The sequence below is a fragment of the Bos indicus x Bos taurus genome, chromosome 15 (assembly GCF_003369695.1).
Source record: "Bos indicus x Bos taurus breed Angus x Brahman F1 hybrid chromosome 15, Bos_hybrid_MaternalHap_v2.0, whole genome shotgun sequence".
Taxonomy (NCBI): domain Eukaryota; kingdom Metazoa; phylum Chordata; class Mammalia; order Artiodactyla; family Bovidae; genus Bos; species Bos indicus x Bos taurus.
In genome coordinates, this window is record NC_040090.1 from 45,244,861 (window position 1) to 45,258,919 (window position 14,059).

The 14,059-nt window shown below is 39.0% G+C and overlaps 1 protein-coding gene and 1 pseudogene across 3 annotated transcripts in view; one reads left to right on the top strand and one right to left on the bottom strand.

The window, feature by feature from the left end:
- FAR1 (fatty acyl-CoA reductase 1) overlaps nucleotides 1-14,059 on the top strand; it is a 77,733-nt gene that overhangs the window by 11,086 nt on the left and 52,588 nt on the right. The gene's annotated exons all lie outside the window — the stretch shown is intronic.
- On the bottom strand, nucleotides 1,821-4,082 carry LOC113905693 (annotated as a pseudogene).

A 14,059-nucleotide genomic window follows, 5' to 3' on the forward strand; every position in this document is an offset into this window, starting at 1 on the left:
GAGAAGACCTGTCCGTACATTAGTGGCTCCATAGGTAAGGTGAGGACTTTTAGAACAGTGACTGTCCAGTTCTTTTAATCCAAGCCCTTTAGCTGGGTCATTCTGTAGCTCAGTAATTCCTTCTTTTTAGTGGAGTAATAGCAACTAAATTGTCAAGGTAGAAGCATTTTGGGGGAGAGGAACTTTCTTCAGCAGTTAGGAATATGGATGGTTCCTAATTGAATGACAAAAAAGTATACTTATCTTAAAGTTTAGACTAGTTAGAAAATGGTAGGTCTCAAATACTGGTGATGGAATTGTATAACACATTCCACAGGTTTATTGAGTGAGTGAAGTCACTCAGTCGTGTCTGACTCTTTGCGACCCTGTGGACTGTAGCCTGCCAGGCTCCTCTGTCCATGGGATTCTCCAGGCAAGAATACTAGAGTGGGTTGCCATTTCCTTCTCCAGGGGATCTACCCAACCCAGGGATCTAACCTGAGTCTCCCGCATTGCAGGCAGGTGCTTTATCCTCTGAGCCACCAGGGAAGCATGAAGTTCAACTAACGGTAATTTTTAATTAGGAATAAGAATAATTATAATTAAAAACCATAACCAGCTAAAGACAACACAGTTTCACTAATGATGATTGATTGTTCCTCTTGAAAATTACAGAATTCCATGTTTTGAGTGTGTGTATTTGGTAGAAGTTTTGCTGCATCTTGAGTTGCAGCATCCAGAGTTAGTAATTGTGTACAAACTGAAGTCTTTGGTACATTCTAATATATACTCATTTTTGCAACTCTTAATAACTGGCTTTATAGTTTATTCAGAAGTAGTCTTGAGGATCAATGGAAGGTCATGCTTTCTAAATCATTTGTAGTTCGTGGGAGGTTTGGCTCATGTTTGTACAGTCATTACCTCAGAAGGCTGATGTGGTAATCAGTGAGCTTCTCAGGCACTTTGCTTACTTAGCCGTGTTTGGAAATTTGTGAAAGGCCAGGCTTTCTCTTACCCTACTGCTCTCCACCCAGGTGCCTTTTCCCAATAAAATCTCTTGCTTTGTCAGCACCTATTTCCTCGGACAGTTCATTTCCGAGTGTTAGACAAGAGCCCAGTTTCGGGCCCTAGAAGGGGTTCCCTTTCCTGCAACAAATGGCGACTCTGGTGGAGACTCTTCTTAACTGAGACTGACATCCTGACTACTCAGGGTACTCAGGGGCCAGCTTGCCTGCCAATGGACCAGACCCAACGGCCGCAACTGAGACCCTTTTGTCCCTGGTCTCCTGACACGGACAACTGGCCAGAGTGCCCCGACTGGTATATTGACCTCTCTCTCCTTCCCTCTCTTTTTCCTCTCCTTAATCCTTCCTATCCTTCCCTGTTTTTCTAGTCCCCCGGTCCTGGACGCAGGAATCTGGTCGAAGGGCCTCAGCCTGAGCTGAGGATTGGAGACTGATCACCTCTTCTTGGCAGAGAACTCGAATTCTGGTTCTGATTTCTGGTAGGGCCGAGTTCCAGTCCTCCCTTCTCTGGAGGCCCAGGGTAAAGTCCCATAATGCCTGGGTATCTGCAGGTGGCAGGAGACGTCTGTAAGACCACCCTTTTGCCCCCCTCTCCCACCTCCTCCCCCTTCTTCTTTCAACCTGGCTTCCTTTCCTCCCTTTGAAAATCTTTGAAGACCTGAGATATTTTCCTACTTGGATCTGAAGTTCTGTGTCTCTGTAGGAGGTTTTCTGAGAGACTGTATTCTTGTATTTAAGGGAGAAGGAAATGGCAACCCACTCCAGTGTTCTTGCCGGGAGAATCCCAGGGATGGGGGAGCCTGGTGGGCTGCTGTCTGTGGGGTCGCACAGAGTTGGACACGACTGAAACGACTTAGCGACTTAGCGGTAGGCTTTCAAAGAGGTCTACTGAGTTTCTTTATCTCAGGACATTTTGTAGGTCTTTGATGTGCTAATGTATTTTGTAACTCTCCTGGTTAGGGCTAAAGTGTACAGTTTGCCAGTCCCATTTGCCACGATTTGGAAAATGCTGCTTTGGCTGGGTAGAGCCTGTTTTTAAGTTCAGCCTTGGGAACAGATTGAGAAGGATTCATAAGAAAGTGACAAAAGAGAAACAGGAAATACAGGATATAGCAGGAGCTTCAAAGCACTTTTATATCGTTAAAGACATTTGCTGTTGTAATCAGACTAAATAAAACTCTTTTAAACAAAATCTTACTACTTCTATAAAAACAGTGAAATATCTGATTCTGTCAACTTGTTCTTAAAATTACTAAGCTTCATGAATAGGCTTCGATAGCTTTAAATTAGACCACATAGGGCACATGATTAGTAATCTGCCTGAGTCAGTTCTTTGGATAAACTTGTGTGTAGTCTACATGTAATGATCAGGGTATACCTGGAACATTTTCCTGTTAAAGTTAATTTTACTGAATAATTTAAAGTATATATATATATTTTTATTTCACATAAACATTCTTAGTTTATTAATCATCTTATGAAAAATTTGCATAGTCACTGCAGAATCTTTACTCCTTCTGTTGTCCGGTCTCCAGCTCACTTTTTGCCAGCACCAAGGTTGGCCTTTGCAGTCCTCTTGACTTCCTGCATTCTGTTCTTCGTTCCTTTTGCTGTTTTCTTGAGGTTTTTTCTTATACAGGCCATATCTTGCATGTCAGTGTTTGAGTTCGTTTTTCTTTCTGTAATCTAAGGAATAGTAAAACCTGCCAAAGCTAGTTGTCTTGCCACTACCAAAATGGATTCTGAATCCAAATTCTAAGATGACATCTGGTGTGGTCTTGTACATTTTGGCTAGTTTTACCTAAATTTCTATCTTAGCTACTTTTGCCTTCCCAGGGTGAAGGATATTGATGACAATTTGTTTTTGGTTGGTCATGAACTTCCTGGTCTGGAGAATTACTGTTTCATTCATGATGGTTGCTGATCTTAAAGCAGCCAGAGAGGAAACGAGTGAAATATTTTTATATTAATTTTAGGTATATTGTGAAGTCAGATGGAAACTTTCATGAATTTTTAAGCAAAATAGGATATTTTGATTTCTCTGTTTTGTAGATGTTTAAGAAATCTTATCTTTGGTAATACACTTGAAATATTAGGATACCTTTGTATACGGTATTTCACTTTTCTGAGTTTGAAAGTATTAGGATAGAAATTACATGTCTTTATATGAAAATATTTTTATTAGGTAAGGAGAGCCTGTAGCACAATTATTTATCTAAAGAAAAATCATGTGTGACTTTGGAGATTATTTTTTAAGAATTGTTTTCTCCCAGAATGGAATTGAATGCATGTTTTTGCAAGGAGTGGAATTGCTTTTGACCAAACGTGTTAACAAGAGCACAGTCCTTCTTCTGTAGGCTTTATGGTAGAAACGTTACCCTACTGATACAGAAAGGAAGGGACAGAAAGGACAGAAAGGAAAATGGGCGTTGCTGAAAAATTTAAGTTTTCTTGTCAGCTGATAATTTTAATGCTGTAGAATTAACATTTCCTCTCTGATGAAGTAAAACTTGATATTTAAAGATGTTTTTGTGTTTGATTTTTATGTCACTTAAAGGAATTATGAGTCTGATTTTTCTTAATGTGTAATTTTCCAGGATAATGAGCCATTTTAACTTGCTAAAGTGCCCTGCTTACACAGCAATGTCAGTATTCAAAATAGTTGTGTAGTGCCCTAAGGACTGATGAACCTACTGAGATTCCTTACTGAGAAGTATCCTAGACATTGGGGAAAATTGGATATAGAGAGTTAAATATTGGCATCAGTATCTGTGTAGGCAAACAGAGTGGCCATTATATTTACTTCAATGGTGCTTACAACAGGGTTAGACACTAGCATCTTTTATTGAAAACCAAGATGCTAGAGCTATTCTTTTGTTTGTGGGAAAAATGCTTTGTAAGCCTTAATTTTTGAAAGGAAAAAGGAACCCACTATTCTTATCAACTTGTACATTTTGAGTTTGGATTTTAGCCCTTTTTTTGTTGTTTACAGCTCACTTGCAGAGGAGGTTTTCATTTATGTTGAGTCTTAAGCAAAAGACTTAAGACTCTCAAGTTATTTTTTTAAAGTTTTTTTGAGTTAATCTTTATATAAATAAAGATTCTAGAGTTATTAAAATATAGTAAAAAGATGTTGCTGCTGCTGCTAAGTCGCTTCAGTTGTGTCCGACTCTGTGCGACCCCATAGACGGCAGCCCACCAGGCTCCCCCATCCCTGGGATTCTCCCGGCAAGAACACTGGAGTGGGTTGCCATTTCCTTCTCCAGTGCATGAAAGTGAAAAGTGGAAGTGAAGTCGCTCAGTCGTGTCCGACTCTTCAAGACCCCATGGACTGCAGCCTACCAGGCTCCTCCGTCCATGGGATTTTCCAAGCAAGAGTACTGGAGTGGGTTGCTGCTGCCTCTAGATGAGAGTCTATCAAAAATTTTAAAAGAAAATATATGCTCACTTATAATATGAGGCCTCTTAATAGTCTAACTAGAATGAATTGGGTTGTTTTTGGCTACAAGTATGTCAACTCCAAGTAGAAATCTACTGGTTAGAAATTCGCAGTTAAGTGAATATGGAAAAATGAAAATTTTATTAAGTGAATGAGATTATTTGTTAGGCAAAATCAGTTGACCCTGGAGCAACAGTGGGGGTGCCAGTCCTCATGGATGTAAAAAAAAAATCTATGTGTTAATTTTACAGTTGGCCCTCTGTATCTATGGGCTTGCTTTCCTGGTGTCTCAGATGGTAAAGAATCTGCCTGCAGTGTGGGAGACTTGGGTTCGATCCCTGGGTTGAAAAGATTGCCTGGAAGAGGTCATGGCAATCCACTCCAGTATTCTTGCCTAGAGAATCCCTATGGACAGAGGAGCCTAGTGGGCTACAGTCTTTGTGGGGTTGCCAAGAGTCAGACACGATTGAGTGACTAAGAAACAGCACTCTATGGTTCTGCATCCTCGGATTCAACTGACTGTGTTACACAGTACTGTAGTATGCATTTATTGAAAAAAATCTGTGCATAATTGCACCCATGTAGTTTGACCTGTGTTGTTCAAGAATCATCTGTACTTTAAAATATGAGACCCATGGGCCATGTTTTTAAAAGGCATTTTAGGTGGCTTAAGTATTTCCTATGAAATAGGTCAGACATGGATTAAACGTACTGTTAAACCAGGTTCATTTGCCCTATGTGCAGTAGGCCAAAATGCTTGCAACAGACCCAAAGGTTTGCAGTAGAGAAGGAGTTTATTCAGGAAGCAGCCAAGTGAGGAGGTAGGAGAACAGGTCTCAGATTCGCTTCCCTGAAGGCAAGGGGTTTGCAGTCTTTATGGAATAAAGAAGCAGGGTGGTATTAGGCATGGGGAAAGGTGAATGCTGATAGGGAAAAGCTGAGGTAATCAGTATTCTTTGCAGGTGTATCTAAGTTACATGCTGCTTCTTGAGGTGCATGTTCAAAACTGGGCACACTTAGCATGATCTAAGGGTGGATTTTTGAGCCCTCTGACATTATTTGTTGGACACTTGCATAGGCCCAGTTTTAGTGTCAGTAGTTCCAACCAAAAATCTTAGCCAGCTTAAACTGGATAAGAGCTGACTCCAAGTTTCTGAAAAGCAGCATAAGCCCCTGGTACAGTAGGGACCCATTCAACAGAGGTATATCTGTAGGGGGTGTTTAAAGAGTCAGAAGAAATAATTAAGATGAGTTTGATCGATGGAAGCAGATTCCAAGCAGAAGGGTTTTTAATAAGGTGTTCCCTTAGTTGCTGTTCTGTAAGACAAGCTCAAGAATTTCTTTTAGTCATCAGTTTGTTAACCTGAGGGACAGTTTCAAATGGTTGACCATTTCAAGAGTCACTTTACCATATTTTCTGTGGCAGATTGTATTTTCTGAAGGTAGTTGTAACAATATCTTCCTTCTCATATGTTCTTTTAGTGTGCCCTTGATTATTCTTTCATCCTAAGGTGGCATTTTATGCCCCCTTCCCTTGAATTTGGGTGATCATGTGATTCACTTGTGCACAATAAGGTGTGGTCAGAAAAGGTGAGCTCCCTATCCAACTCAACAAAATACTGGTTTTGAAGTCTTCAGCAGCCTTTAAGCTGTATAGCCTGGGATTGCCATGCTATCCCAGACTGCCTCATGTGGACAGACTACATGACTCTAACAGCAGGAGCTGGAACTGTTCAGCTAAAACTGCTTATTAGAGCTCTTCCCAAATTCCTAACTTTGAGATACAGTGAGAGAAAATAAAAATGATTATTGTTGTTTTAAGACATTAAGTTTTAGTGTGATTTTGTTATATAGCAGTAGGTAATCAGAACACTGCTTTCCTTGAATCTGCTACTGTATACTGAAATTTATCAATATACACTATTTATCTGTATGCAGTATTTAGATGAACAGTCAGTGATATATCCCATTGATTTGTTCTGGGATCTGATCTTTAACTTTATTTTGGTCTTTTACCTCTGATACATAAAACTTTTTTCTTCTGTTCTTGCCTGTACCCATTTAGAAAAGCCATTCCATCTCTTAATTAACTATTTAATAGAGTGTGTTTTGGTAATTGACACTGTCATGTTTGTTGGAAAGTGCCCATGATGTGTTTATTAGGTCATAAGGACACATGATCATCTTTAGAAAGCCTTTTGTTCTGTACTTTAATTTTAGTTACTATGATATTTGACCTTCTGTTAGTTTCCCAGGGTTGCTGTAACAAAGTACTACAAATTGGGTGGCTTAAAATGACAGAAATTTATTGTCTAGCAGTTCTGGAGGTTATAAGTCCAAAATCCATGGTCTGTCTGAAACCTGTAAGGAGTCCTTCCTTGCCTCTTACTAATTTTTTCTTAGCAGTTTTGGTATTCCTTCGCTTGTAGCTCTAATGTGTAACTCCAATTTTGCTTTTGTTATCAGGTGGAGTTCTCCCTGTGTATCTCTGTCTTCAAATGCCTCTCCTCTTATAAGGACACCAGTGATGTTGAATTAGAGACCCATTTTGCTCCAGTGTTATATCAATTACCTTAACTAATTATACTTGAACGACCCTCTTTCCAAATAAGTCACATTCCGAAATCCTAGGGATTAGGATTTCAACATGTCTTTTTAGGAGGATCACAATTCGCTCCATAACAGGCTTCGAGAGAGATCGGTATAATTATGTTTTAAACCGTTTACACATTTTTACTCCAGCCTCCCTGGTAGCTCAGATGATAAAGAATCTGCCTGCAATACAGGAGACACAGGTTTGATCCCTGGGTCAGGAAGATCCCTGGCGAAGGGAATGGCAACCCACTCCAGTATCCTTGCTGGGAGAATTCCATGGACAGACCATGGAGTCACAAAGAGTTGGCCATGACTGAGTGACTAACACTTTCACTTTTCACTCCAGATTATATGTGAATGGGGTTTTTAATCAGTGACCTTGAGGAAGCTCTGTTCTCTGCATTTTAGGTCCTCCTCCCTCTGGCATACACACATAGTATACCTAAAATTTGATAGTATTTTTTTACTGTTAGACTTATTGACCCTTTTGAGAATCTGATAAAAGCAGTGGATTTTTTCCTCTAGAATAATGTAGAGATATAAGCATAGGATTGCACACTTTAACACACACACATATAAACAAACTCAGAAAAGTATTTTTCATGAAACTAAGTGTTCTTGGATACCCACCTCCATGCAATCCTGTTCATGAACTTCTGGATTAGAAAGATATTAATTCCTAGCAGTTATAGATACCTAATCTCAATTTCCCTTTTAGTGGAAAAGCAAATGAAATGGAAAAACAATAAGGAAGAAGCAGAAGTTATGTATATGGGATATCCTCATGGTCATCATTGTAACTCAGTGTAGCTTTTGGGGGAATTTTCATACTTAGGTAATATTTACTTTGTGCTTAGTCTCTTTTCTGCTTCCAATCCCATTCCTTTAGCCATGTAATACTTTTATGTAGAAAAGAATAGGTACTTTTAGACCTATTACTTAAAGCCCGTGTGCCACAACTGTTGAGCCTGTGCTGTACACAGAATATAAACAGACTTTGTATCTTCCGCAGTGTTGGGGTTAGCTCTTGACCTCTTTACCTTCTGTGTTATTTTTTGATTATTGTATCAAGATTTTGATTTTTGTATCAACATGGTAGTGGTCTAGGGTTTCTGAGTCTATGACTGGATTGTATACTCGGTGCTCTTCTTCATTTGTAGCCTTTTCTCCAAAACAGTCTTGCCCAGGCTTCAGCCCTGAACAACTTAATGGACTTACCTTTTAAAAATAAAGATATTTTTAGTCTATCTTAAAAAAGGCTATCGGTCATGTCTTTGTTTTGCATTTAGTTTGTGGCATATCTGTATAAATGAAGCCTGGCATTCATTTATTGATTTTTTTAAAAGATGTAACAGTCGAGTATTTACTGTCCATTTTAATGATATGCACATTAACTCTAGTAATAGTGGAATCATAGGCAATGAATATTTAGACTGTGCTGGTTTCCCATTGATAACCTTTCTTAGTTCATTTTTCTGAATGTGAAATATTCAGAATCTTTATTTAGAAATAACAGGAGTGGGCAGACTATAACCTACGAACTGTCTTCCTGTTTTTGTGAATAAAGTTTTATTGGAACACAACCATGTCTATTTGCTTACTGGTCATGGCTGATTTTGTGCCCCAAATGGCAGAATTGAGTAGTTGCTGCTAAGATTGTATGGCCCACACGCCGAAAATATTTATTACTTGACCCTTTACTGAAAACCTTTGCTGACTCTTGGTTCAAAATATTTTGGAATTCATTCCTCCCTTTTAAGAATATTTGAAGTTTTTTTTGTTGTGGTTTTGTTTTTCAGTCATAGAATCTAAGGGATATTATAAGGCCATTTAGTTCAGCATTCTCTCTACTGCTGCTTGAGTTTCCTTGAGTACTCCTGCCAAGTTGTCCTCCAGCTTAGAGGTGTAGGATGATGTGACAAAACAGCATTGGATGTGACTGTGCTAAGCACAGAATTGTCCCTAACTGGGAGTCAATCAGTGACTCCCCATGGAAGGATAGATGAAGTAGATTATTCTTTGTTTTCCCCACTGTCTCCATTGGTAGGTTAATGTTTTCCCCACTGTCTCCATTGGTAGACATGTTAGAGGCACAGAGGAGTCAGTTTTTAAGAGGAAGACAGCTAAACAGATCCTTCTTTAACTGAGGTGGAAATTTATAGGAAGCTGGAATGAATGTCTGGACATTGTCTAGAGACTTTCATATTCAGTGCTTAGTTTTTCTAAACAAATTTGTAGCAGCTAAAACTTAGAACTACAACTATCTTTTGTCAGCTTTTACTGTTTGTGTTCAGTAAATACTGGTACAGAAAAAAAACCTACAGGTAGAGCCAATCTCACTGCAGACCTTCACTGCAGTATTTGGTACTTTTGTGTACTTGATTCCTTGGTGAGCATGATGAATGTAGAGGTCCTCTCAAGAGATGGGAGAAAGGGGTATCTGATCCAAAGATCAACGTTATCCTGATGGGGGAAGAATTTCTCACATTCCATTTAGGAAATCCAGCCTGTTAAAATCTTGTTAAACAGCAGTTTCGCAGTTAAAGCACCTTCTTGTTTTTAATCTAGTAGGTTTTCCATCTAATAAAGAAATGGAGGGCTTCCCTGTTAGTTCAGTGGTAGAGTCTGCCCACCATTGCAGGAGACATAGGTTCAATCCTTGGTCTGGGAAGATCCCACATGCGGGGCAGCTAAGCCCTGTGCACCACAACTGTTGAGCCTGTGCTGAATAGTCCAGGAGCCCTAGAGCCTGTGCTTCGCAACAAGAGAAGCCATTGCAGTGAGAAGCCTACACACCACAACTCAAGAGCCGCCCCTGCTTGCTGCAACTAGAGAAAGACTCACGTAGCGGCAAAGACCAAAATAAATGAAAATGTGCATAGCCAAAAATAAATGAAAAGAAAAAGGAAAAGCTCAGGTAATAAAGATTACCAGAAGAAAGGTAAATACTGTGTATCTTTACACAATGATACTCTTCTATTTTCACTTTAAAAAGATTTTTCAAACTTTTTTTTCCCTCTTAGATAAAAGGGAGTTTGTAAATTGTTAGAGGACAAAAGGTAATGGAGACTGGCTAATTGATGGGAAAATACACTCTTTAAAATTTTTTTGGTACCTTCTCATTTTTCTGTTTTACAAAAATAGTGGTTTTTAAAAATATATAACACATGCACTGGATATATAATGAAAAACAAATGTCTATAATTTCTCTTCTTGAGTTATCCAGTTCTCCCTCCCAGAGGCAACCTTTATTACCAAGTTTTTGGCTTTTTTTGCTAGAAAAATCTTATTTATTTGTAAGCATATGCATTCAGTTTTTCATTCTTTTCCCATAAAAGGTGGTATATCATACAGTATATTACATCTTGGCCTTTAATATAAGTCATGAATCTGTGTTTCATGTCAATATAAGCTGAACCACCTCTTCCCTCTTTTGGTCCTCAGAGGTTTAGTTTAAACCTTCTAAAATCATTAATTTCCTTCTCAGAATTACAAAATGAGTTTATGTGCATGTGACTGTAATAGTATATAATCCAGAGATAAATTAGCTATGAATTGGGCTGCCCCGATAGCTCAGAGGGTGAAGCGTCTGCCTGCAATGCACGAGACCTGGGTTCGATCCCTGGGCTGGGAAGATCCCCTGGAGAAGGAAATGGCAACCCACTCCAGTATTCTTGCTTGGAGAATCCCACGGATGGAGGAGCATGGTAGGCTACAGTCCACCAGGTCGCAAAGAGTCGGACATGACTGAGCAACTTCACTTGGACTTTTACTTTGGTAATACAATTTTCTTCCTAGTCTAAAAATTATGCCCATAAGTAAATGATTATTTGCAGGAAAAAAAGATAAATTAATGATTTTTAGACTGAAATATTATATAATAGATCAGACTGATTGTTGAGGGACTATACTGAGAAATCATTGACAAAGAAGTAGAGGAAAGATGAATACAGAAGTGTAATTATGTGCCCAGCCTTAATCTTACACAAATGCTATGAAGTGAAGGGTGGGAGGTATATATGCTGTCTATATGTTTTTAGAGATGAGGAAACTGCAGAAACAAACAGATAAGTAAGCTCACCCCCAAGATAAATGAGTGCACCTGGATTCTAGCCCAACCCTGCCAGACTCAGGTCCCTGCTGCATTATGGCACTGGGTTGTCTGAAAGGATTGTTCGACAAAGTGAGCCTAATTTACTTATCAGGAAACAGTTTATAACAGGACCAGATTCAATAGAATACTGAAAATGGCCTCACTAGAGACTTGGTTTTTTAATAGCTTATGTAGGGGAGGAAAAACTTTTCTTCTATCCCTTTATGCTCTATGACTGAGGCTTGCAAATCAAAATGACAAAAGACAGATTAATAGAAAAGGCATACATATGTTTTTTAATTTGCATAAGAAAGGCGATGGCACCCCACTCCAGTACTCTTGCCTGGAAAATCCCATGGACAGAGGAGCCTGGTAGGCTGCAGTCCATGGGGTCGCTAAGAGTCGGGCACGACTGAGCGACTTCATTTGCACTTTTCACTTTCATGCATTGGAGAAGGAAATGGCAGCCCACTCCAGTGTTCTTGCCTGGAGAATCCCAGGGACCAGGGAGCCTGGTGGGCTGCTGTCTATGGGGTCGCACAGAGTCAAACACAACTGAAGCGACTTAGCAGCAAGGGCATCACAGAAAAGTGAAGACCCGAAAGGGTAGTTTTCACTTTGAGACTTGGGAGCTTATATACCATATTAAAAAGGGTTATAAATTATGGAGACGTGACTAGACACAAAGGAGTTTGGACTTTAGGGGCAATATATCGTGGGAAGGTAAATATGTGGGAAAACCAATAGAAGATATGGGTTATTTTAGTAAAGTTTTTGCATCTTGGTGCTAACTTTCCATCTTATTTATCACCATAGAACTCACTCAGAGAGTCCTCATTATGGCAGCCCTCATTTCTTGGAAGTTTCTGCTTTTTTTTTTTTCATGTAAAAATGTTCTTTTCTTTTTTTTTTTTTTTTAATTTTTATTTCCTTTATTATTTTTTTTTAATTAAAAAAAAATTATACATGTGTTCCCCATCCTGAACCCTCCTCCCTCCTCCCTCCCCATACCATCCCACTGGGTCGTCCCAGTGCACCAGCCCCAAGCATCCAGCATCGTGCATTGAACCTGGACTGGCATCTCGTTTCATACATGACATTTCACATGTTTCAATGCCATTCTCCCAAATCTTGCCACCCTCTCCCTCTCCCACAGAGTCCATAAGCCTGTTCTATACATCAGTGTCTCTTTTGCTGTCTCGTATACAGGGTTATCGTTACCATCTTTCTAAATTCCATATATATGCGTTAGTATGCTGTATTGGTGTTTGTCCTGGCTTACTTCACTCTGTATAATAGGCTCCAGTTTCATCCACCTCATTAGAACTGATTCAAATGTATTCTTTTTAATGGCTGAGTAATACTCCATTGTGTATATGTACCACAGCTTTCTTATCCATTCATCTGCTGATGGACATCTAGGTTGCTTCCATGTCCTGGCTATTATAAACAGTGCTGCGATGAACATTGGGGTACACGTGTCTCTTTCCCTTCTGGTTTCCTCAGTGTGTATGCCCAGCAGTGGGATTGCTGGATCATAAGGCAGTTCTATTTCCAGTTTTTTAAGGAATCTCCACACTGTTCTCCATAGTGGCTGTACTAGTTTGCATTCCCACCAACAGTGTAAGAGGGTTCCCTTTTCTCCACACCCTCTCCAGCATTTATTATTTGTAGACTTTTGGATCGCAGCCATTCTGACTGGTGTGAAATGGTATCTCATAGTGGTTTTGATTTGCATTTCTCTGATAATGAGTGATGTTGAGCATCTTTTCATGTGTTTGTTAGCCATCTGTATGTCTTCTTTGGAGAAATGTCTATTTAGATCTTTGGCCCATTTTTTGATTGGGTCATTTATTTTTCTGGAGTTTAGCTGGAGGAGTTGCTTGTATATTTTTGAGATTAGTTGTTTGTCAGTTGCTTCATTTGCTATTATTTTCTCCCATTCTGAAGGCTGTCTTTTCACCTTGCTAATAGTTTCCTTTGATGTGCAGAAGCTTTTAATGAGCTTCAAATGAGGGAAGGTCTGAGAAGAATTCTTTCTGCGTATGTTAGATCTCACTTCCTTCAGCTCAAAGTAATCCATGTGCCATTAGTGACAATTTGGGAGTACAAATTTCTGAGCCCATGCCCCATTACACAAAACTCACTGTTTTTCAAAGGTAGTTAAGTGTAGTATGTAGTATTTATATATATTTATATATAGGTATAGATATTTGTATATATTGTTACAGGTGTTTGTAGAAACATGTTTGAATTTTGTTATCAATCTTAAGCAAGACCTTATGCTCTCAGAGCTTCTTGTCTGCCTTATCTTATTACCTGTACTACCCTGAGTTTTTTTTTTTTAATTTATTCCAATAAATAATTATATTTAGGAAAAGTCTTTCAGTGGATCGGGTAGAGTAGACTTGGAAATAAATCCACTAACCTTTGATAAGTGTTTACTTCTTAACCCAAGAATGTTGTCTTTTTATTTAAACTGATAATGGTAATAATTAAGTCTACCTTGGTGGCCTTGTGAGTCAAATTCTGAGTTTGACAGTAGACCTTTTCCTTTCTCATTCTCTTTGTTGGGTACCTCTGGAAATGGCCTTCAGGGAAATACTGGTAAAGTCTACAGCCTTTGAGTTTTAACTGTTAAAGAGTCTACCTGCATTAAGGAAGAAAAATTATTAAGAAGACTTGTAGGAAATTGTATCTGAAAGCATGAGAGATACAGTTTTTAGTGCTTAAACTTCTCCTTTTCCTGCTTGCCTTAATTATTTATTTTTCTTATCACTGGTGAGTCTTCTATAAAGCTTTACTTCAAGCCCATGGATCCGCCTTGTTCCTTCCTCGCACCATATCCTAATCTCCAAGTACTGTTCACATTTGTCTTTCTGCTTAGCAAGTGTCTGAAACAACTACTTGAAATGTGTTAAAAGTTTA